General features: G+C 34.9%; 1 pseudogene; it reads right to left on the reverse strand.

Annotated features, from left to right (window-relative positions):
• Positions 1–20,768: 20,768 nt before the first annotated feature.
• Positions 20,769–23,678, reverse strand: LOC101259564 (receptor-like protein Cf-9; annotated as a pseudogene).
• Positions 23,679–27,740: the final 4,062 nt, after the last annotated feature.

Consider the following 27,740-nt stretch of genomic DNA (forward strand, 5'->3'; position numbering starts at 1 on the left):
TCAGACGACCATAATTGTTAGCACAAGATGAATTAGGAGACCTAGAAGATATCAAATGAAATAGCTCTGAGTCCTATTTCCAACGCCATCGAGTTGCTAAATTTTGGGTTCCGATAAGGGAGATATTCCCATTTGAGTTCAGCCTGTCCAGTTAAGGAAAGTTTATCGAATTAGTGACGGGTATTTTGGTCTTATTCTTACCCTTTATAAGCTTTTAGGGTTTAGTTATTCCTAAACACACATAGGGTTTGGAGATGAATTCAAGAGGAGGAAAAGAGGAAAAATGGAAGTACAAACCAAGTTATTTGCAAATCGAGAATATGTTTCGCAAAATTAAGGTATGCAATATTTCATAGTGTTGGATTCGTCACTTACACTGCAATAATGATTAACATATTCGAATTTAATCCATGAAATTTGGAGTGTTGAGTTCTTGATTAATTCTTGAGTATTGTCCTGGAAATATCTGTTCCATTCGTGAAACTATGATTGTTTGCTTGAGTTCTTGAGGAGACGAACTTGTTTATGAGTTTTATTTTTCTTGAGGGCGTATTGAGTATATTTTCATGTATATAAGTGTGTTAAACGAATATGAGAGGTCCGAGAAGAAAGCGTTCAATTCTAGGCGACTTGGGGTAACAAAATGAGACAAGAAAACTCGTTGATTTTCTGGGAAGAGGCTTAGGGTGCCTCAAACTCAGTGCACCCTAGGTAGTGTTTGGTAGGTTAGGTTTGTGCCCATCCACCACTTAGTGCACCAGGATCACTACGTCCCGAACCCTTACGTTCTTTCCATTTTAGTTCCCTCGAATCGTAGCCATGTTTTATACTTGATATCCACAATTAAAATCTTCATTTATTCTTGAGAGATAAGAATTAAAGTTATAAATCTTGAATTCATAATTTAAATTAAGATAGATTTAAGTTTTAAGTTTGACAAAGTTCCTTTGAGTATTTTCGAGGAGTCTTCTAAAATTACTAATAAATTGTTTCAAGACTCGAGTAAGTGAGTATTAGATTTATTCCTAAATCTAAATAATAATTTCGATCCTTGAGTCGAGTTATTCATGCCCATACTTTTGTATGAACTCCATATAAATTGAGTATCTTTGAGATGAGTAGTATCTTCGAGTTCTAAGTTGTTCTGTATGAAGTTCCTAATTCATTTATAAACTATATTTCATAATTATGGATAACCATATGTTATACATAGAGATCCTTGAGTTTAGTCAGTTATGGTAATAATTACGCATGAATCCTATGAGTTGACCATTCATAAAATGAATAATATCATTAAGTCTTTGAGTTCTGGAACTATTGTGTTTCAAGTATTGAGTTCTATATAAAGTTATTGGAAACCTAGACTGGCGTTGTTCACGACCATGATTCGTTATGAACCCGATTATGAGAAGTCTCTTATAATTTCTTATAATTTTTTTAAAGACTTGAGTAAATGAGTATGAGAATGAGGCGAGTCGAGATTCGTTTTTTGAAAATGAATATGTGGGAACTAATCATTCCCAAGAGTAAATTCTTTTACATTTAAAGTGAGGGTACAGATTAATTTCCTAATGAGTTCATAAGGACTTCGAGTACTATCTTGTTGAAGATAAATCTTTTGAGTAATGATCTCAATGTTTGAAAACATATAAGTTAAGTTATATTTTGGGAATAGTTTGAGCACTGAAATAGCGACGAGTTCAGCTAACTTCAAGTCCATTAAAAACAATATTGCCAACTTGGGTAGAAACGGTCATACTTTTTAGATGAATCCTTATTGATTTAAAACATAGATTAATTGATCCACTTAGTTAAGGAATTATATACCCCAGAAAGGTAAATGTCAGTTCTAGCAACGCGGGCAAGTAGCTCATAGTGATGGATGTCAATTAAATACTCTCTCAAATAAGAGTTATTATTATAATTTTCATACAATTGAGTTATTACTGTATTTTTGCATACAACAAAGTTATTATCTATTGTTGTAAAAAAAATCCAAATATTGCATGTGTTATTGTTACTTTCATTTTGAGTTGATTATTTTTACTTTGGTCTACGTATCTTGTGTTTGAGTTGAGTATCTTGAGTTTAAGTTGAGTATCTTCATTTTTAGTTGAGTATCTTACCTTTTGGTTGAGTATCTTATCCTTAAGGTCAGTATCCTACCCTTCGAGGGGAGTTCAAGTTCAGAAGAGGTAAGTATGTGTCTTTTCTATCAGCTGAGAATTATGTTTTTGGTTTAGAATTTTCCTTACATGTCGTACATTCCATATGCTAAGTACATATGGTATGCATCTTTTATGATGCAAATACATGTATTTACGATCATCAATAGGAATTTCGTTGAGTTCATGTGATATTCAAGCTTTGGTGAGCCTTCTAACATTCTAGAGGACATCACCTTTATCTTAAAGTTAGTAGTTTTGAGATATCGTGGGCCTTGTCCTGAAATCCTACTGTATTAGTAGAGGGTTCATAGACAAACAATGTTGATGCATTTTCAGCATTTAATTTCGTTTGAGTATTGTACAGACTTTTTAAAAGAATGAGTGAGTATTTGAATTCAATATTTAATTCAGTCTTAAGATTTTGTACTATTAAGAGTCTTTCCCTTATAGTCAACTAGGATGAGGGTTCTCTTGAGGACCAGTAATGATTTTTGAATGTCGTCAACGTCCAAGTTGTAAAATCAAGTCGTGACAAACTTGCTATCAGAGCCAGAGTTCAAGTTTCCTAGGGTTTCGATGAAGCCGTGTTGGTAGGATCATATTTATAGTTGTGAGGACCACACTTCTATAAATTCGGGACTACATACATTTAGGAAAAATGTCCCTTCTTTGATACTCTTGATTGTGCAATATAGTTATGTCATAGAAACTTATTCCAACTCATGGGTTCTTATATCCATTTGATTATCCCTCATAATAGAGGTGGTTGAGAAGAAAAAATGTTCTTTATTGATAAATTCATCTTAGCAAAATCTTGAGAACGTCATGAGTTTCCAAGGGCTTGAGACAAGTCCATGAGTGAGTTAAGTATTAGTTTCAAAGGAATTTGCTCCTACTCCTATGAATCGTGCGTTCAAGATAATAAAAAGATGTACTCACTTCTCTATAAACCTTGTTCCTATTGAGATCTTTATGAGGAAGTGTGTTTTCGAAATTGGGTAGTATGTTCACCCAAAAAGGTAGCACGACTTACAAGATTATGAGCAATAGTAGTGAAAGTGCCCATAGTTAGAGGAAAACATGCAGAAGTATAGTAAGAAAGGGGGGACTAAAGGGGCAGATTATGGTATGGCAATCATCTACCCAGTCAGTTTTAAGTGATGAGTTCTCGTATTAGTAGAAAAAGGAATAATAATAGTCTAGAGATTTCATGATATAAGTAAGAGGAATAGATACTATGAGGTGATATGAAAGATTCCATACTTTTTCTCTATTCTTCCATAATATATGTATCATCGTATAGTACTGTTATATGAGGTGTATATGCCTTTGTATCGTACATAAGATATTAAGTTTGAAATAGGTCTTAATACCAAGTAAATAAACTAAATTTTTAGGTCAAAGGGACCCTCAAACAAAATCCATGATTAAAGAAATGGCTTAGGTAGAACTTCGTCCGTTTGAAATGTTTAAATTATCCCATACCTTATGGATAAGCGATTGATTGTACAACATGCTACAAATAGTGTGTTATGAGGATTGATAGTAGCACAATTCATATGTTATGTTTTTAAGTCAAGAAAATTAGTGAAACTAATGTCAACAAAAGTTATCGAAGTTTCTCTAGTAATATTTTTTAACTTTGGTAACTGTCAAGGATATTTTCTATATACATTTAAAAATTAGAAGGACCATTACCCATTAAATCTATGTCCTAAAAGTCTAGTTTGCAAAACACAAAACCCCGAATCAAACACACATCAGAGTAAAGAGTTATGAGGGTTTTATTACGTATGTTGGATCGGGATCCAGGCCGGGTCAAAAATATGGTATGTCGGCTGACAATTTATACAACGTTTAAATCCATGAAAAAATTTCAAATGAAATCATAAAAAGAAAAATTCCTTAACAGAGGGTTCTTATGGAGTTCTTGCGTAATACAGGTTTGTTTTTGAGGATTTGTAGTATTAAAGGTTACCCCCGTGCCTAGAAACATTTATAGGTCAATTATGAACTATTTATAGGTGATACAAGTTGTGTATGTATATATTTTGTGAAGCTTACGACGTAGAGAACAACTTTAGTCGATAAACTACTATTATTTGAGCGCTCATTTTAGCACAACTCCCGAAAAATCCCTAAAATGCAGAATGTGATATTTGTCTATTCTGCTGCTAGAAAGACCTTCAATGAAAGGAATTATGATCTCAGCGGAATTATTTTCACGATTCTATTATTTTGATATTTCACTCGTTCTGATAAATAATGTATTCTACATCTATATGTCATTTTGTCATTTTCTTTAATTATATGTCCGCATGTATGAATTATTATTCCTCTTTGGGTGATGTGACTTAGAATATCATGTGAGACACTTATTACTTGTGACCAGACCTCTTTTCCCACTTAAGTTATTATGAAAAAACTTTAAAGTAACGTACGATCTTAAAAACTCTCTAATATATCTTAAAAATTTAAACTATTAGAATACTTATTTTTAAAATTTTACTTTTATAAATTATCTAGGAACCAAGTAAATCACTTTCAACTTTTCAAGCTTATTTGGAAGAAAATATGAGCTTCGATGAGATGGTTACATGCTATACGAAAGTGATTAAAAGGTTATGAGGACAAGATTACAAACGGTCCAAGATTGGTAACATGAAAATAATAACTTATAGGTGTTATAAGTCCATGACATGACATGCTATGCATTCAACTCCCGATCTATAATTTGAAGGTATGGGGCCTATTGCGTAATATTTATACGTATGAAACATAGATGACCACAAATTCGCAAATATGATGTTTGTTCGCTACCGGAAGGCACCATCATTTCTAGCATTTGGTTGGGTATGTCATACATATCATATATTATTATAAGTGGGAAGATTTTAAGTTCAACGTTGAATTACGAAAATGCCCTTCACCAATTTTTTAAATTAAAAAATCTTTTATTAATTTTTTAAATCTATCTATATATATTATACTTTATATTATATAAAGGAGAAGCATGAAGCCGCTGATGTGGCATGTCTCTAAAGCCAAGAATAACATTTATTTATTTTTTCTCAAATTTTTTATATTTATTTTTAAAGTATATATATATATATATATATATATATATATATATATATATATATATATATATATATATATATATATATATAAATTTAAATCAATGTGTAACATAATCAAGTCTATGAATAGAAAAAAAAACGGTTCTATTAATTCGAGATTCTACTCTATGTAATAGGAAGAGACATCCGTTTACTTTCAAAACCTAAATACTAATTAACAAATAGGCCTTCTGTATCTCCTAGCTCAACTACTGCTTACCTCCATTAATTAGCATTTGAATTAATTGGTAATTAACAATAAAAAATTAGAAATATAAGAAAGAGGGGATGTCACTCCCAGATTATTTCTGGAAAATGAATAACAACAAAGACCATCAAGCTTTGAGGTATGTTTCCTGACTAGAAAATCTATCTCTTTGTTTTTTCTTTTTTAACTTATTTTATTATAAACCTTAAATTATATGTAGAAGCGAATAATATTTCTATGATATATATTTAGATTGTTTTGAACGATAGTATGATTTGTAGACGATTTTCTTACATCTCACCTTTATAGAATATCAAATTTGATTATACGCGATTTTGTTGTAATCATGAATGGATATATAGCTAATTGCACTTCCAAGCGAGAACCTTATACTTGATCTATCATAACTAAGAAGGTATTATATTTCATGGTAACTTTTTGTACTTATAAAAGCTTTCTAAATAGTTTAAAATATTTCATTGACTAGCTCAAGATGTCGATACGCCGCCAGATTAACCATTTTGTTATAAGCATGGTAGTCCTCTTTCTATTATTTTTGTCAAATATTACGAATGTTGAGGTTTTATTCAAGAAAAGTAATGATAAGTTTTGTTTCATTGTTATGTTGTTTATTATCTTAGGATAGTGTACAATATGCATACTTTATGCACATTGAATATTACTTATTTTTCTTTTGAAGTTACTAATCTTAATATTGTCATTCACACACAGTTGGTGGCCACAAGGATTTTGCAAAAAAAGTGTTGTCCTCAACACTTCTTTTAAAACAAGTTTATTTGATTGCAATATTTTTCATGTAATAGTTTTGATGTAATATTTTTTAATTGGTCACTATTTTTCCTGTTGTTTTATGTCTTTTTTTCTTTCTTTTTTTATTTTAATAATTGTTGGAGTGTTTATGTCCCAAGAAATTTCAGCCTTGGGGGTTATAATTCTTGAGTGATAATTCTAATTAGTAAAAATATTATTCTAGCCTTAGAAGTTGTTCATTATCCCCCTCCCCTCCTCTCCAAAAAAAATTGTTGATATTTAAGTTCTAGGCAGAAAGTAAACTCTTTTACTGATTAGGCAGAAAGTAAATACTAAAAAGAATTTATTTTATATGCACAAAAACGCAGACAGGAGTACGTAAAATATTATGTGAGTACAAAAGAGATCATTCTATTTGCACTAAAAAAGATTTGTAGTTGTGGCAACACCGGAACATTTGAATGCAATAAGAAAAGTTAAAGATGAGTTTCAACTAGATTTAAATTTTAACAAAAATAAAACACGATAGAATCATAATTCTCTAACTTGTCTTATATATATTTGTACTTTTAATTAATTATTAATTTATAATATTAATGGGATCATATATTTATATATGATTTTCTAAAAATAAATTATTTTATTATCTTATCGAAATTGGTATTTTTTTTAAATTGGCCTATGTTAAGACCAAAAAAAAAATATTATCTCAAAGAAATTATTGATTTACTGTATATTAATTTAGTGAAATTTTACTTTACTTTGTTTTTCCTTTATCTTAGTGTCTAAAATGTGTTTCGGTATATCAATACCACATAATTTTGACTTTTACGTCAATGACAAAAATTTCTTTACTATATTTAAGTACCTTGTATATCTTGACATGATGCGTTATCATGTTCCTCTTTAGCTACATTTTATATCATAAAACTTTTACATTATTTAAAAAAGAAAAGAAATATGTATTTAATAACATAAAATAATGTGAAAAACTTTAATGTATAGAAATTTAAAATCGAAATAAAATATATATCTTTTTCTTGAAAGTTAGAGATAAAATATTACTTTTTGTCGAAAGCTAGAGATAAAATATATATCTTTTTGTTGAAAGTTAGAGATAAAATATTACTTTTTGTTTGAAAGCTAGAAATAAAATATATATCTTTTTGTTGAAAGTTAGAGATAAAATATTACTTGTTTAATATTTTTACTTATTTGAATAAACGTAATTTTATTAGTAACAGTGTGAGTATAATTTTATCCCCTTTTGATTCTCCTTCTCCTATATATTCACTATAATTTGATGAATGTTAATAGCATATTTCTTAAATGAAATTATTTGGATCGCTAAGGACATCGAACAACAATTTTGAGAAAGCCAATATAGAATTTCTTGATCTTTTTATGTATATCTAAAAGTTTATAAAATTTTGAGATACTCTATCAAACTAACCCTAAGTGAGTGTTGGGTTGCAGTGTATTTAAAATTAAAAGCCATTAAATAAATTTTGCAAGTAGCCCTAAATTAACCCTAAGTGAGTGTTAGGTTATAGTGTATTTAAAATTAGAAGCCAATAAATAAATTTTGCAAGTAGCCCGTTTGCTTTCATTGGCTTACGTTGTGAAAACTCGTTAATGAAATAATGAAATGAAAAGAGGGGCTTTTTTCATCCTATGAGCATTGCGAGCTCACGAGTCGTCAATCACTCGGAGAATTTTATCGACTGACTTCTATTTGCATCAAATCGAGAGATTTGTTGCCAATTAGCACTAAAGAAGAAGTCGTGTTATATCGATATTTCTCATTTTTCCCCTATAAATATACTAATTATCATTCTCACATTTTTTACCTATAGATATATTAACTATCCTTCTCACATTTAGTTTGGAAGAACTCTAACCTATCATATGCATCACATGGTAGACTTGGACAAAGCCTTGGGGGAATGAATCCACGAGTTTCACACAGGCTCCACCTACAATCTATAAAAATTCAAAAAGAAAAAAACTTAATTAGATATGTATTTTATTAAATTAATTTTACTATCAATATTTTAGGAATTTAAAATTTGATTTGTATTAGTCTATGTAGTTATTTAATATTGAAGATCGTACAATTCTTTTTGTAATACAACTTTTTAATTTGATAAAATAAATAAATATATAAAGTAAAATGTTTACAAGTGATGAAAGGGAATGGAAAGCCACAACACATTCATTGTGTTTGAATGTCAAAAAAAAAAAAAACTTTGTTTAGCTCTCTTAACACACACCACACAAACTTGAGAGAAGCAAGAATTGACCTGCTGATGGAAGACAGTGCAGGAGTCAAGACATGGCATGTTCTTCTGTCACGACCCAAAAATGGGTGTGATGACACTCGTCTTATCCCACCAAGACAAGTCAGCCTAAAACCAAATATCTAACAAAGTGTGGAAGTAAATGACAATCCAACAACAATTTCTATTATGAAACCAAGTCATATTAATCCAATCCCCAAAATCAGGTTGTCACGTGCACAAGCCTCTAATGTAAAAATTAGAATTGAAACAAAATAGAAGTCTAAATGAAATTGTCTTTCAAGTAAAAACAAAGTCATAAACAAGAGTAGGAAAGTTCGCTGAGATGACAAGCAACTACCTCACAATCCTCCACAAGATGCCTCGAAAACGAAAAGAATGACAGGTATCACGAAGATCCAGGCTCGTATCCTACAAAAATTTTGTAGAAGCAAGGGGTGAGTACCAAACCACGCGGTACCCAACAAGCAAACCTCTAAACACAAGTTAAGTGAACAAAATACGGGCACTTCTTACACCATATCTAACCTCCACGCTACAGTCTAATAGTTTACAGTTTACCAAACACACAACTCAATAACCACACTCTATCAGTTTACACATTCTCAATAACAACTCAATATTCAACAGTCACAAGCTTCACAGAGAAACACTCACAAGATCAACAAAACACGTGTTCAAGTTCATCAATAATAAAATGTGTAATGCCATGAGATGCAATGTCAAGTATAGTGATGCATGTCTTCCCTAACGATACACACCCGCTGTCTCTCAGTCCGGGACCCATGGGGGACATATCTGTCCATGCATCTGTTGCGGCGCACGACACGACCCTCGATAATAGTAACCTTCACGCCGCGCGATACTATAATATCCATCGCGGCGCGCGATACGACCCTCGAAAATAGTTTATCCTCTTACCACAACCATGTCTCAGATACAATGCAAATGACATGCTCAAATGAAAAGGAGGAGATAACCATTTGATAACAAAGCACAATTTGCAACAAGAAATACAACACCAACAATAAGGCAACAAGTCTCCAAATCATTCTCAACATCACACAAGGAAATACACGAATTTCGTACGCTTAACAAGGGTTTAGAAATCCACTTGCCTCAATCACTCTAATAATCACTCTGGGACTTGAGCCTTCCCTTTCCGTTGAGCTTCCAAATCGATGCATCTATGCAAGTATATATATTCACAATAAGGTTTCAGAACTAACAACACTCACACTTTTGTGTGTTTAATCTTGAACTAAAAATTCACCCCAAATTTATAATCAAGTTTGTAATTCTTGATGCCAACTAACATTTCAGCTATTATATTTTTTTTTCAAGTTCCAAGTCTAAGGTTAAGTCCCAAATTATTTTCGATAGCATAATTCCACTGGTATTCACATAATACCATTTATCTAATGCTTAATATGAATCTTAATGTATCCAACTTGAATTTTTAATGCATTAACTAAATTATAATTATTAAAATATGAGGTCACTGGTTACGAAACCAGTGGCAGACGAACAAAGGAGGAAAACGTATCTTATAATGAGAGTACTACTATATATAATTAATAATTAAAAGATCTACAACATGGCCAATCATTACGCCTCCAACATACAATTATTATGCCATACTTTCCCACTAATATTTTCTCCCCAAAGACACTGCTAACAACCACTTTCCCACAACTTATTTCTATAATAATAATATAATATGATCATACCTATAATTACCAATATAAGTATATGGAAAAAATTGAGGTTTACCTTGGGAATTATGGTCTTTTTCTTATCGCTGCACTACCATTCTTCATTCCAAATCCTCATCAGTTTCTGATTTACAAATACTAAAAAAAAACCTTCTTTTTTTAAATTAAATATAGGCTAAAGGGTATAAGGTCTTAATTAATTTTTTTTCACTTTAGCCCATTAACTATTAATTTAATCATTTATCTATAATTATTCATCCATTAGTTAAGTTAAGGAAAAATTTAAAATTTCTAAAAATGACCTTCCGGGTCATTACATTATCCACCACTAAAATCATGTTCGTCCTCGAATATAAAGTAAAAGAAAGTACCTGATGTTTTAAAAAGTTGAGGATATCTGGCACGCATGTCAGACTCTGTCTCCCAAGTTGCTTCTCTTACTGAACGGTGTTTCCATTGCACCTTCACTGAAACAAGCTCCTTGGTCCTAAGCTTTCGGATTTGCCTATCTAATATAGCTATAGGCTCCTCCTCATATGTCAAGTCTGGACCCAGCTCCACAGAATCAAGTGAAATCACATGAGATTTATCCGGAATATACTTCTGAAGCATAGAGACATGGAAAACAGGATGAATTGCCGACAAACTAGGTGGCAAGGCCAACTTATAGGCCACCTCTCCCACTCGGCTCAAAATCTCAAAAGGTCCGATGAACCTAGGGCTAAGCTTGCCCTTCTTTCCAAACCTCATCACACCCTTCATGGGTGATACTCGGAGCCAAACATGATCACCCTCCATAAAAACTAAGGCTCTAACTCTCCCGTCTGCATAACTCTTCTGTCGACTCTGGGCTGTCAACAGTCTATACTGAATCATACGAACTTGTTCCATAGCATCTCTAACCAAGTCTGTATCCAAAGAGTCCATCTCCGCCGAATCAAACCAACAAATCGGAGATCTACACCGTCTACCATACAATGCCTGAAATGGGGCCATTTGAATACTAGAGTGATAACTGTTATTATAGGCAAACTCCGCTAAGGGTAAATGTCGATCCCATCTTGTACCAAAATCGATCACACACGCTCGAAGCATATCTTCCAATACCTGAATGGTCCGCTCAGACTAACCATCTGTCTAAGGGTGAAATGTCGTACTCATATCTAACTGAGTACCCAGACCATGTTGTAATGCCTTCCAGAAGTGAGAAGTAAATAGTGAACCTCGATCTGATATGATAGAAACAGGAACTCCATGTAGTCGCACAATCTGACTGATATATAGCTCGACTAACTTTTCTGCTGTATACTTCACCCGAACTGCGATGAAGTGGGCAGACTTGGTCAGCCTATCAACAACAACCCAAATAGAGTCATAACCACCCACTGTTGTAGGCAAACCCACAACAAAGTCCATAATAATCCGCTCCCACTTCCAAGTAGGAATAGGCATCCTCTAAGATACACCCCCGGGCCGGTGGTGCTCACACTTGACCTGCTGGCAAGTCAAACACCACGAAACAAAGTCTGAAATATCTTTCTTCATCCCACACCACCAGTAATGCTGACTCAGATCATGATACATCTTCACCGCTCGCGGATGGATGTAATACCAAGTACAATGGGCCTCCTCAAGAATCAATCTAATCAAATCTCCTGTCCTGGGCACACAAATTCTGCCTCCGATCCGCAAGACACCATCAAAATCAAGGACAGCCTCCTTAGCTTCCCCTCTCAACACTTTGTCTCGAACGAGACATAATTTTTCATCATCAAATTGATGTGCACGGATTTGCTCGACTAAAGAAGATCGAGCCTCAATAAAAGCAATCATTCCATCACTCTCCTCTGAGATCTGTAATCGGACAAGACTGTTAGCTAACAATTGAACATCTCTAGGCAATGGTCTCTCCTCAACACTAAGAGATGCAAGAATCCCCATGCTATGAGTCTTCCTACTCAAAGCATCGGCCACAACATTGGCCTTCCCCGGATGATACAGAATGGTCACATCATAGTCCTTCAGCAACTCAAGCCATCTCCGTTGCCTCAAGTTCAAATCCCTCTGGCTAAAGATATATTGAAGACTCTGATGATCAGTGAAGATCTCACAATGCACCCCATACAAATAATGACGCCATAACTTAAGTACAAATACCACAGCCGCCAACTCCAAATCATGAGTAGGGTAGTTTTTCTCATGGGATTTGAATTGCCTAGAAGCATAAGCAATCACTTTCCCCTTCTGCATCAACACACCACCCAAACCAACTCCTGAAGCATCACAATACACAGTCACCTTCCTCAGGTAGAGTCAACACATGAGCAGAAGTCAACAAAATCTTGAGCTTTTGAAAGCTCTCCTCACACTCATCAGACCACTGAAAACTCACATCTAGTTGAGTCAATCTAGTCAATGGAGCTGCAATAGTAGAGAAACTCTGAACAAATCGTCGATAATAGCCTGCCAATCCCACAAAACTCCTAATCTCAATAGGTGAAGTAGGTCGCGTCCAGCCTCTAACTGCCTCAATCTTGGCCGGATCTACTCTAATACCCTCCTTGGACACCACGTGTCCCAAGAATGTCACAAAAGTAAGCCAGAACTCACACTTTGAGAACTTGTCATACAACTTCTCTTCTCTCAACCTCAGAAGTACAATCCTCAGGTGTCGGACATGGTCCTCCTCAGTCTTAGAGTAAACCAAGATGTCATCGATGAAAACAATCACAAAAGAATCAAGGTATGGTCGAAACACCCCATTCATCAACTCCATGAATGCTGCAGGGGCATTAGTCAATACGAAGGACATCACTAGGAACTCATAATGCCCATACCGAGTCCGAAAAGCTGTCTTAGGGATATCTGATGCCCTAATATTTAACTGATGATACCCAGACCTCAAATCAATCTTAGATAACAATGATGCTCCCTGTAATTGATCAAATAAGTCATCAATATGCGGAAGAGGATACTTATTCTTCACTGTTACCTTGTTCAACTGTCTGTAATCAATACACATTCTCATAGTCCCATCCTTCTTCTTCACAAATAATACAGGGGCACCCCAAGGTGATACACTAGGGCGAATAAAACCCTTACTCAATAAATCCTGCAACCGATCCTTCAATTTTTTCAACTCTGCTGGAGCCATATGGTATGGAGGGATAGAAATAGGTTTACTGCCCGGTTCCAAATCAATAGCAAAATCGATGTCCCTATCGGGAGGAACACCTGGAAGATCAGAAGGAAATACATCGAGAAACTCCTGGACCACGGGAACGGAGTCCATTGGATGTGGTTCAACACTAGTATCCCGAATAAAGCTAAGTAAGACAAACACCCCCTCTCCACCAGTCTCTGAGCACGGATAAAAGAGATGACCTTGCTAGGATAAGAACCACTAACAATCTTCCACTCAACCCTCGGAACACCAGGCATTGCTAAAGTCACAGTCTTAGCATTACAATCAAGGACAACATGATAAGGAGAAAGCCAATCCATACCCAAGATAACATCAAAGTCCACCATCCCCAGAATGATTAAGTCTACCCAAGTGTCATACCCAGCCAAAGAAACAAGACAGGATCGATACACGCGATCCACCACTAAGGGCTTACCCACGGGTGTAGAAACACGAATAGGTACAGTCATGCTATCACATATCATATCAAATTTAGCAGCAAAATACGTAGACACATAAGAGAATGTAGAACCTGGATCAAACAACACAGACGCAGGTCGATGGCATACTGAGATGATACCTGTAATAACAGCATCTGAGGTCTCCGCCTCAGGTCTCCCGGGGAAAGCATAGCAGTGGCCTCCTCGTCCACCTCCATCCTGGGTTGTACCTCTACCCCCACTCTGCTGAGCTGCAACACCACTACTACAAACTCTATCACCTTCACCTGACTGAACTCTGCAACGACCTCTGCCCTGTGGTGCTGGTGGTCTAGTCTGGAATGAAGAATTAGGTCGAGGCCCACCACGACCCCTTTGAGAAGTACACTGCCGTATTAGATGATCGGGATCTCCACAAGTAAAACAAAATCTCTGACCTGGGAACTGTTGTGTGGACCCTGAAAACCCACTATAATTTTCTCGCCTTGTAGGTCGCTGCTGTGAACCGTACGAGCTCTGACCCGAGCTATAAGAACCCCTAGATGTCTGGCCACCCTCAAATGTCGGCATAGATGCATGAATAGGTCCCCGCTGCTGAAAAGAACCACTCACTCTCTGTGATCCCCTACCTCCAGATGAGGCACCATGAAACTGTCCTGATATACGGGCTCTTTTAGGGTCCCCAAACTCCTCTCTCCATCAATTCTGCCTCTTTGGCGGCGCTCACAATGGACTGAAAAGAAGCCCCCTCCCTAGATGCCCGAAACACAGTTGACCAGATAGAGAAAGTCAATCCCCTCACAAATCTGCGGATCCTCTCTGTCTCATTTGGAATAATGGCCAACGCATGCCTAGACAACTGGAAAAAACGCGCCTCATACTCTGTAACCGATAAACCATCCTGTCTCAGACTCTCAAACCTCAAGCGACTCTCCTCTCTCACGCTCCATGGGATAAAACGATCTTGGAATGCGCTAGCAAACTGCTCCCAAGTCACTGGAGGAGATCCAACTGGCAAACATCCCGATTAAGTCCTCCACCAGTCTCTCGCAGGTCCACGAAGCTGGAGTGTAGCATATCGAACCCCATGTGACTCAGCTAATCCAACCACCTCTAGTAACTCTCGGCAGGTATTCAGAAACTCATGAGCGTCCTCGCTCTTCCCACCCTGAAACTGAGGTGGGTCCATCTTTCAAAATCTCTCATACCTACGCTGCTCATCCTCTGTCAGAACAACCATCGATGCAACTTGACCCCCAACTGCTGGTGCAACATCATTCTAAACCGCAGGATCTATTGGTAGTTGCCCCACCGCATCCTGAACAACTGGAGCTTGTTGCTGCTCTTGGGTCTGAGCCCCCTCTCTAGTACGAGAGTCATGTGGTGTGGTAGTCACACCACCACCCTGAGAAAATCCCTCAAGCACACTTAACACCCTCAATAGTTTATCCTGAAGCAAAGGTGTGACTACAGGATCTGAAGGAACCTGGTCCTCCCTGCCATCAATCTAAGGTTCTGTAGAGACCTCTCTAGCACGACCTCTCACTAGTGCTGCTCCACGTCCACGACCTCTGGCTATTGTCGTACTACTAGCACGACCTCTAGCTCGAGATCTACCCCTACCCCTAGCTGGGGCCTTAACAACTGCCTCGGGAAGTGCCTCCCCTCTACCACCAGTAACATTAGTTCTAGTACTCGTCATCTGTCAAAAGAGTATACAACAACTCAGTACTAAAGAAGGTGACTACGCACGATGAAAAAGAATGAACAAAAAGATGTTTTCCTAGTAATCCTTGTAGCCTCTCAAAGATAAGTACAGACGTCTCCGTACTGATTCTTGAGACTCTACGTAGACTCGGCTTGTATACACGTGAGACCTATGAACCTGGGGCTCTGATACCATTTTATCACGACCCAAATATGGGTGTGATGACACTCGTCTTATCCCACCAAGACAAGTTAGCCTAAAACCAAATATCTAACAAAGTGCGGAAGTAAATGACAATCCAACAACAATTCCTATTATGAAACCAAGTCATATTAATCCAATCCCCAAAATCATGTTGTCACGTGCACAAGCCTCTAATGTAAAAATTAGAATTGAAACAAAATAAAAGTCTAAATGAAGTTGTCTTTCAAGTAAAAATAAAGTCATAAACAGGAGTAGGAGAGTTCGCTGAGATGACAAGCAGCTACCTCACAATCCTCCACAAGATGCCTCGAAAATGAAAAGAATGACAGGTATCACGAAGATCCAGGCTCGTATCCTACAAAAATTTGTAGAAGCAAGTTGAGTACCAAACCCGCGGTACCCAACAAGCAAACATCTAAACACAAGTTAAGTGAAAAAAATACGGGCACTTCTTACACCATATTTAACCTCCACGCTACAGTCTAATAGTTTACAGTTTACCAAACACACAACTCAATAACCACACTCTATCAGTTTACACATTCTCAATAACAACTCAATATTCAACAGTCACAAGCTTCACAGAGAAACACTCACAAGATCAACAAAACACGTGTTCAAGTTCATCAATAATAAAATGTGTAATGCCATGAGATGCAATGTCAAGTATAGTGATGCATGTCTTCCCTAACGATACACACCCGCTGTCTCTCAGTCCGGGACCCATGGGGGACATATCTGTCAATGCATCTGTCGCGGCGCACGACACGACCCTCGATAATAGTAACCTTCACGCCGCGCGATACGTCACTCGAAATATAATATCCATCGCGGCGCGCTATACGACCCTCGAAAATAGTACATCCTCTTACCACAACCATGTCTCAGATACAATGCAAATGACATGCTCAAATGAAAAGGAAGAGATAACCATTTGATAACAAAGCACAATTTGCAACAAGAAATACAACACCAACAATTAAGCAACAAGTCTCCAAATCATTCTCAACATCACACAAGGAAATACACGAATTTCGTACGCTTAACAAGGGTTTAGAAATCCACATGCCTCAATCACTCTAGGACTTGAGCCTTCCCTTTCCGTTGAGCTTCCAAATCGATGCAATCTATGCAAGTATATATATTCACAATAAGGTTTCAGAACTAACAGCACTCACACTTTTGTGTGTTTAATCTTGAACTAAAAATTCACCCCAAATTTATAATCAAGTTTGTAATTCTTGATGCCAACTAACATTTCAACTATTATATTTTTTTTCAAGTCCAAGTCTAAGGTTAAGTCCCAAATTATTTTCAATAGCATAATTCCAATGGTATTCACATAATACCATACATCTAATGCTTAATATGTATCTTAATGTATCTAATTTGAATTTTTAATGCATTAACTAAATTATAATTATTAAAATATGAGGCCACTGGTTACGAAACCAGTGGCAGACGAACAAAGGAGGAAAACGTATCTTATAATGAGAGTACTACTATATATAATTAATAATTAAAAGATATACAACATGGCCAATCATTACGCCTCCAACATACAATTATTATGCCATACTTTTCCACTAATATTTTCTCTCCAAAGACACTGCTAACAACCACTTTCCCACAACTTATTTCTATAATAATAATATAATATGATCATACCTATAATTACCAATATAAGGATATAGAAAAAATTGAGGTTTACCTTGGGAATTATGGTCTTTTTCTTATCGCTTCACTACCGTTCTTCATTCCAAATCCTCATCAGTTTCTGATTTACAAATACTAAAAAAAACCCTTTTTTTTTTATAAATTAAATATAGGCTAAAGGGTACAAGGTCTTAATTAATTTTATTTTTTTTCACTTTAGCCCATTAACTATTAATTTAATCATTTATCTACAATTATTCATCCATTAGTTAACTCAAGTTAAGCAAATATTTAAAATTTTCAAAAATGACCTTCCGGGTCATTACATCTTCATAGGCTCACAAACAAACTCAGTGTAATCGATTACCACCAGTGGGGCCTGGCCGTCTTGGGAGGATAATGTGTATGCAGACCTTACAACTATACTGAAGGTAGAGATGTTATTTTTTATAGATTCTTGGCTTAAAGAACGATATAAAAGAAGGCGGTAGCAATAAGTAGAAGAAACAACAAGATAATACAGTAATTGATAATAATAATAAGGTACTTTCAGTCATTAGACATCTTTTATAAATTGGTGTCTATAAGGAGGTTGAATAGATTAAATGGTAAACATGTGCTTGAATCGTAGAATAGAAAAAGCAAATTGACAGAGAAAGGTATATATCATGAAAACTACAAGTTTTACATAACCTATTTCTGCACTAAAATGATCAAAAGTGCTAATTAAGTTGGCAGAGAAGAAATAAAGAAATGTTTGTTGTGTGTCTATTCAATAAGTTTGATAAACTAAGCAAATACATGTAGTATGCAGATTTAGTTGTTGCTTTGGAGTAATCAATTCCAGGAACGTCACACAGTCATGTACAGTCAATGTGTCACACAATATGTAAAGACGATCTCAAGCCGTTGTAAAGTTGGAAACTATCAATAGTTCACATTCTCAAGTCAACTCACAAAAAGCATCTTTGTTTTGTCTTTCTTAACAACCCTGCACACACACAATGTCCTGAGCTTATTTGTGTTCCCACATCTCAGGGAATTAATTAATTCGTATCCAGGGAATATTGTAAGTGAACAAAATAATAAACCTGAATATGTCAAATTCTTCAAGCTGGAATATTAATAGTTCAGGGAATCTGTTCAATATTTGTTAATTAGTTTTCCAGATTCACCTTTCTTCAGTTTTGGAACTGGAAAGTGATGAATTAAGCAGAAAGTCGTTATGTCGAAAATTGGGGGAATGAACAAAGTCTCGCATTAGAAGTTGGTACGAGAAAGAAGAAATGCATAAAGTGAAGTGATACTCTTTTTTAAAATGAGCATTCTCAATGCGTACTCAAATCCTCATGCTCTTTAGCATGAACTTTTACGAACCCTCAGGATTGGTTATGAATTGGAAAGTGTTTAGAGGCAGTGTTGGATACTACATTTTCTCGTAGGCTAACAAACACTTCATGAAACTAACAACAACAACAAACTCGGTGTAGTCCCATTGGTGGGGTCTATCCGTCTTGGGAGGATAGTGTGTATGGAGACCTGAGAGGTTGTTTCTGATAGATTCTCGACTCACAGAAATATGTAAAAGAAGGCAGTAGCAACAAGCAGAAAATACAACAAGATAATACAATAATCGAAGCTAAAGAAAAAACAAGTAATAATAAATTCTAACATGAAAATAAAGTTTGTTGTTGGAGAGAAGGCCAAATATCTAAAATAGATCAGACTAATGTGCAAAATTTAGTAAGTTTAATAATTTTTATGACTTTACTGTTACCGTGGATAAAGATCATTCTTGAAATAGATCATATTTGTATAAATAAGTATATTGTTTTCAAATACATCAACTAAAAATGATCAAAACTAATTAAGTTGGTAGTGAAGAAATGAAGAAATGTTAGCTTTGTGTGTCTATTCAACAATTTTGGTCATTCAATGTGTCACACAAGTGAATGCCGTAAACTATGAATAGTTCACATTCTTAAGTCAAAGCACAAAGTCCCACCACTTGTATGTAACACATTACACATGTCTTATTTTAGACAAAAAAAAAATATCATTGTTTAGCCAACTTAATTAGTTGGTGTATAGACTTTGAAAGAAACATAACAACTTTATACCTTAAGAATAGGACAGTCATTTTGCTAATAAAAGACACTGCAGGCCACAGACTAACAAACAAACTCAGTGTAATCGATTCCCACCAGTGGGGCCTGACCGTCTTGGGAGAATAGTGTGTACGCAAAATTTACAACTACCTTGAAGTTAGAGAGGTTTTTTTTCGATGTAAAATAAGGCAGTAGCATTAAGCAAAAAAAACAACAAGATAATACAGTAATCGAGGATAAAGGAACAACCGGTAGTAATAAAAAATGTAAGATGAAAAAAGTTCCAGTAGATGCTGCAGGGTCGGGTGTGTTTGATTGGAAGATTCCCATTTCTGAGATCATAGTCTCTTGCTCATGATACGTCGGCTGTGTTTCAATGGAAAAAATTAAAATAACAGACTACAGCAACTTAATTTATCAAGTCGAGTGTTCTTTGATATCATGTGACAAATGAGTTGAGAGAAATATGATATTTTTAGTGACGCAACATATCTACATGACATAGAAAAATGAAAATAAAATATTTATTCATAGGATAAGAAATACTTCATGGAAACATTACAAACTAAAAAAAAAAAGGCTTTTATCTGCATTTCCAGCAACTCAATAGACTTGAATCCTGTAATATTCAAAAATGAAGAGTTAAAGTTAAGTGCTTTGAGGATGAAGGAGGTCGATATTTTCATCGATATATAAAAAATAATCTGAAACAGGCTCACTGGTAACTCTCCACTAAATCCATTGGATGAGAGATCTATGACTCGAATTTGAGCAAACAAGTAGTTAGTCCTTATAGTGCCATACAACTTATTTGATCTCAAATTTAAGATATGCAAATGAGGTAGGTCTCCCAACCATTTCGGAAACGTGTCATTCAACTCATTGTTTGTTGTTGTATATATGACAGTGATGCTCAGGTCAACTGGTACATTCTCTTCAAAAAATGCAGATTATAGTTGAAAACAGTGGATGTGGTCTATGTGAGGCTCAGGCAGTAGCGAATAATGCAAATTTATTTCCTTTGAGTGAAAAAAATATGCTTTCAAACTCTGTAAATTCAGATTTTTATGCTTGCGAACTTAAAGTAGAGTGTTGTATGTTTGTGTTATGATATCATGTGAAATACAATGTCTTTAGCGATTACAATTGATCAGTTGAATTTGTAGACAAATGAAAGCAAACTCTGATTTTTAATCTCAAAAGAAGAAAAGTCATGTCTTTATTCATAGAGTAAAAAATACTTCATGGGAACATCATAAACTACGAAAGATAAAGGCTTTTATCCGCATCTTCAGAAACTTTGTCGACATGAATCCTGCAATTTTCAAAAATGAAGAATTAAAGGTAAGAGCTTTGAGGATGAAGGAGGTCGAAAAATACATTGATATATAAAAAATGATCGTTGGAAAGATAAAGATCAAGTTGAATACCCGGAGGTAGCTGCAGACTAATATCTTTTCTTGTGCTTTTTCATTCTCGTAGTAATTATGTGTTCCAACTTTAAATCCATCCTTGAAAACCATGCTGGATATTGAGTTGACCACATTATGTATATTACGGACAGTCCAATAACAAGTCCACAACCGTAACCCACGAGAACCCCCTGCCAACTGATCATTGGTGAATCTTCTTCTTGTTGTTGTTGATCTAGCTCAGCTGGAGTTGTCACTTGATCATCACCACCACAAAGTTTTGAGAGTGGAAATCCGCGTAACCATCATTCCCTTGGTATGAACTGTTCAAGAACGTATCAAATTGTTTTCCTTTGGGAATGCATCCAACAAGATGATTGTGAGAGAGATTTAAGAATTCAAGGAATGTGAGGGATGCAAGCTGCTACGGAATTTCTCCGCTGATTTTATTAGATGAGAGATCCAATTATTCGAGTACTAATAAATTTTGAAATGATGCCGGTATATGACCTTCCAAGGCATTGTGAGATAAGTTCAACGTACGAAGTCCAACAAGATCTCCAATAATGTTTGGAATATGACCTTCAAATCTGTTCTTTGAGAGATTGATAATCATGTTAGAAGTAAAAATTCTAACAGAATCATAATCTTGTCCCTTTGTAGTAATTGTCGTCAAATAATTCTAATAAATATCATATGAATCAGAAATATACTTTGGGAATCTTGTACTCTCATCAATTTCCTTCATGGTTTGCAAATTCCCCAAAATTCTTTCTAGTAAATTCCCCCTTAAATCCATTAGATGATTGATCAAGAATTTCAAGACCCATAAACAGGTTTGTATTCCCTGAAGATTTGATGGGACCATGCAACTTATTTGATCTCAAGCTTAGAATCTTCAAATCAGGTAGGTATCCCAACCAGTTTGGAAATGTGTCATTCAACATATTGTTACCTAGATCAAGTAGTGTCAAATACTCGCAATTGATCAAAGATCGTGGGACTTTCCCTGTTAGCTTATTCCCGTGCAAATTAATGACCCTGAAAGTGTTTCCAACACTAAAAGTTGTATTGATTGTCCCACTAAGTCTATTGTTGCTCAAATCCAAATCCGAAAGGTATTCGTTCCTCTCAACCACGCATTGTGGGATTGTTCCCTCCAAATTGTTACTTCCCAAGTCTAACACTATCAATGTTTTCAGATTGCAGATAGATGAAGAAATATGTCCACTGATATTATTGTGTGAAAGGAGAAGATAAAATAGGCTCTTCTGGTTTAGGAGTGAATTCGGAATAGGACCTTTCAGATTATTTTGTTTTAGAGTAACGGTACTTAATGTTTTGGACTTGAACTCTTGAATTTTTCCACTGAAAGTGTTATTGCTCAAGTCTAAATCTGTCAGTGAAGGAAGGGAAAATATCCAGGAAGGTATAGTCCCATTCAAGTTGTTTGATGACAAGTTGAGTGATTGTAGATTTCGCAGTCCGCTTACGTTGGATGGAATTGGACCAGTTAGGGAATTGGATGAAAAATCTAATATTTTAAGTTGGGTCCAGCTTCTGTTAAAGGATAAGAACTCAACTCCGCCATCCAAATTGTTATATCCAAGTGATAAGTCGTTGAGCTTTTCAAATCTCGGGAGCTGGGGAATTGGTCCTTCAAGATGGTTATCATCAAGGAACAAACCCTCTATGTTGGTGAGATTCCATAAAGGTTTAGGAATAGGCCCTGATAGATTAGTATAACCCATGTCCAACTCATGAAGTGAAGTTAGATGGCTAAATGATTCAGGTATCCTATCAGCAATATTCACACTATAGACGTATAACTTCATGAGTGATGCACTGCTATTCCATATGGTTGTGGGAAACCTAACCGTGAGCTGGGGATTAGATGATAAATAAAGGAATTCTAAGTTGGAAAGGTGGAAAACTCTTTCGGGCAATACCCCACGTAACTCTGTGTATGAAAGTCGTAGATTTGGTAAATGAGAGGAGAAATTGGAAGGAATGGTGGAAGAGATGTTGATAGATTCGAGGTCGAGCTCTCTTAATTGGGTCAAGTTCTTAAGAAGCAATTCAAAATTGTGAGGCCCAAGAGTAAGCTCATTTAGACTAATACGAAGAACGTATAGTTTAGAAAGATGAGAGATTTCAGAAGGGATTACACCCATAAAACTTGAATGCGACAAATCAAGATGTCTCAAACTAGAAAACTTACCGAATTTAGGTGAAATGAGTGATCCGGTGAAATCATTATAAGACAAATCAAGTCTTTTGAGATTGGAGAGTTGAAAGAGGCTACTATTGGAATGAAACTTGCCTTGAAGTTGGCTGCACCGGAGATCAAGCTCAATCACTTGTCTTGTCGTCTCGTCACAATGAATGCCATCCCATGAGCAACAATCTGTACTCTTGTTCCAGAAAACAGTTCTTGGATATGACTGAATGTCTATGCCTGAAATTGTGTCGTAACAATAATCATTAGGATTAATGGTAAACATGTTCTTGAATTGTAGAAGAGCGAGAGCTTGATCTTCGGGGCACAAATGAGGCAAGGATGACGATAAAGCAAGTTGACAGAGAAAGGTATATAGCATAAGGAATACAAGTTTTACACAATCCATTTCTGCACTAAAATGATCAAAACTTGTTACATTGATAGAGAAGAAATCAAGAGATGTTTGCTTTGTGTGTCTATTCAATAATTTAGATGAGGTATATATAGCACAAATTAATCAAAGAAAATTTTACTACTATGAATAGTTCACATTCTTAAGTCCCCACCACTTACACATATAACACATTACACATGCATTTTGTGTTGCTGCCTTATTTGTTTTGCCAACTTAATTGGATTCCAGAAATAGGACCACCAGTCCACTATTTCTTGGTGTATAGACTTTGAAAGAAACTTAACAACTTTATTAAACATTTTTTTTCTAACTTATAGGTGAGTGTGAAACTGTTGTTCTGTCTTCATGGAGAGTAAAACGAAAGAAACACATTGTTATAGTTCTCAAAGTTCAGTGATGGAAGGGACGATATCCAGGATTGCATATATTGTTCGAGTCAAGTACTTTGATCACGATATGAGAAACTATAAATTAATTGATGTAAAGATTCAAATTCTGTCCAATGTCTGTTTTAGGCTGAATTTATTTCCACACAAACGAACACAAATTTTTGTTAAGTCACAAATTTAGAAAACTCATGACTTTACTCAGTAAATAAGGCAGAAGCAATAAGCAGAAAAAAAACAAAGAATTAAAAGTCGAAAACACATTGATCATCATCATATCATATCATATATGAAGCTCCAAAGTAGAAAAGTTGAATTACAATTTTACCCTTATGCTAAATTCAAATGTTATTAAATAAATAATTAATTAAATAGTAAATAGTAGAATTTGTATAATATTTTTATTTAATTGATATACATATGAGTAAATTAAATAGAACAAAAATTAAAAATAAGAGTTATCCCTTTGAATAGATACATGTATGTGTTTCATCTTCCAAATTAATTTATATTTTTAATTAATATTTGTCTTTAATTTGTAATAATACTTGACCTTTCAACTTTGCAAGTGAATCTTCATATTCCAAAACTATATTTTTTCCCTATAAATACAAATCTTTCTATGAAAATTTTTTAATAGTATTTTCATAGAAAGATTTATACATGATACAATTTTTGTGTGTGGAAGACTAGAGAAGCTTTAATCAAGTGAAGAAAATTTCAAGACAAAGAGGATTTCTGTCAAGATTACAAGGCGTAATGTGATTATAGTATGAATAACACTTCAATTACTAGAATATCGGAGTTTGATGTATTTGTTTTTGTAATTTGCGGTGATTAGAACTATGATAAGACCCCTCCATTTATGTAGTTGAATCTCGCTTTCGTTAACTTGTCTTCCAAAACTTTTCACTTTTTTTACGGTCAAAGGTTGAATGTTTATTACTATAGCTTTTTTTTCAATTTGCATTATCAATAAAAAATAGGGAAAGGAATGTCTTCAATTTACATTATCAATTTGCATTTTCGTTGGTAGCCTTATGCTAAACTTGCTCCCATATTTGATAAAAAAAAAAAATTCGTATTTGTAATTTTATTTTAAGAATGTATTTGATTTATTTTCGTATGAATTTTTTAATACTTAGTCATAATGATTTTCCATTACAGATTTAGTATATTTGAATTCTTTTATATATTTTATTCTTAGATTACAATTTTGTTTACATAGTACATTTAAATTTTATAAATTGTTTAATAAATTAAATATTAATATTAAATAGTAAATCATCATATTAGTATACATAACTTACCATCAACTTGTAAATGTATGTAACTCTCACTAATTATATTCATTATGTTCATTACTCTCATTTCTCATCGATAATCTCAAATGGATTAATATTTATTTATGACAACTCTTTATATTTCTCAATGCTATCCAATAATAAATAGTGATACTTCACACAATAGTATATAAACTTAAACTAATTGAAATGAGAAAATCTCTATGCTCTCTTTTTTTTCCGTCTCTTTTTATTTATTTAGTTTAACATTTATGTTTCTTGCTTGTTGTTATTGTACAACGTACTTTCTATTGTTGTGTTATTATTATTGATAATTTACTATGGCCTGTTGCTTTGTATACATTAACCTATCATGTTGTATTTTAATATCTTCATTGGAATATTGAATTTGTGTGATAGTTATGTTTACTTTATGCACTTTTAATCAATTTTATAATTAAACATATAATATTTTTACTAGGAAGATATATGTAGTTTCTATCGAAACAATGATAAATTTTACGATACAAAATTTATATGAAGTATATTGTGATAAACGTGCAACGCACGTTCCTAAATCTAGTATATATATATATATATATATTCATGCACTACATACGATTATACGAGCATACCATGCATATTTAAGTAGTAGGGAGCCAAATGTCTACCATTGAGTTTTTTTTACTTTAGATTTTAGGTGGTATCTCAAATATTCTTTATAGTAAATTTGTTTATTCGATTTTACGCTTTACATACAATAAGTTTTTATTCATACTAACGTCCTTTTGCCTGGGGATTTTTTGTTTCAAGCGAGCAGGTACATGCATAGAATCTAAACGACACACCCTCTAAGATTCAGGTTCAGCTTAAGTTGGTAAGGTTCATCTTATCCTGGGCTATCAGAGGATGTTTACTTTGCAGCTCCCTCTCATTCTGAGCTATCAAAGGTTGTTTACTTTTGTTGTAAAGTTTGGGTAGAGTAGGGGCCTTTTCTCGACAGTGCTTATATAACTTATAGGTATCTGGACGCAATATTCTATATTTTATTTTTGTACGTTTCAACCAAAAGCAAATATTCTTGGCATGTATATTCATGTGTGTGTAAGTAGGCATGTCTTAGGTTGTGGCCTAGTCATCTTGATAGTAGAACTTTAATTTTTTGGCTTGTCTACAATTTTTGTATCATTTATTCTCATTCAGGTCATGACCGTCAGGTCAATAATGAACTTTTTTGAAGTTATTCTGCTCAATCTTTTTGCCTCATAGTTTGTTAGTAGTATGTTTTAGTGGGTAACTTGTTCTGATAAGGTATCTAGTGGCAGTTACTCCTATTTTGCGCTGTGACAAAACAGGTATCCGAGCTGGTCGCATGCAGGGGGTCCACAAGTCATTCCTAATAGAGTCTTATTTATAGGTGTGTTGTGCACCACACTTATAATTAAGCTTCTAAAGGGAATTTAAGAATGCTTACATTTTATTCAACTTATAGAACGTGCTATAGTGCAAAAGTATAAAAATATTTGAAATCTAAATCGGTGCTTTATATTTCCTATTTAACAGGTTACACTTTCTCAAAATATGGCAGATCGAGAGATAGGTATGGATCCAAGGAAGGTACTGACCGTTCCCAATTGCGTTAAAGGGATAGATTTCCCTTGGAGGCCCAAAGTATATCTCTAGTACCCCTAGTACAAAAATCCGTTGAACCTATTAAAGACTGTGGAGATGCAGTACCCCAATCCTCACAAATTCTATTGGCACCTGAAAAAAGGGAAATTGGACCTCTAGTACCTATTGTTCCTCCACCAGAGATTCGGAGCAAGGGATGAGGGAAGCAGTTCAATTGATTACTAGGATAGTTTCTATTCCTGAGCGACCATTGGAGTCAGAAGTAAATACTCGAATAGACCGTCAGAAAGTTTGCAAGTACGAGAGTTTATTTATTTGTCCCCTCTTTTATATATAGGATCTAGCCCTAGTGAATATTCCGAAGACTTATTGACCATATATATAGAGTACTGAGGGTGATGCTTCTTTTTCGGCTACGTAACGTAGCTATATGTTGGTATATGGCATAAGAGAGATTTAGAGAACTTGATGCTCTGCCAGCATAGTGGGAGGACTTCGGCGTGACCTTCCATGACCAGTATTTTCCATGGGATGTTTGAGAGGCTCGTCTTGGCAAGTTTATCAATCTGAAGTTAGGAACCATGAGTGTGAGGGATTATTGCCATATATTTAATTCTTTGGCAAGATAGGCGCCAGATATTGTACGTACGATGATAGACAGAGTTCATTATTATGTTGATGGTTTGGCAAATTATTTGATTAAATATTGTAGGGGAGCATCCTTATTACATGATATAGATATTATCCGCCGACAGGCTTTCACTCAGACTACTAAGGACCTTTCTCAACGGATTCTTGAAGCCGACAGAG

This window comes from Solanum lycopersicum, chromosome 1 (assembly GCF_036512215.1).
Source record: "Solanum lycopersicum chromosome 1, SLM_r2.1".
Taxonomy (NCBI): Eukaryota; Viridiplantae; Streptophyta; class Magnoliopsida; order Solanales; family Solanaceae; genus Solanum; species Solanum lycopersicum.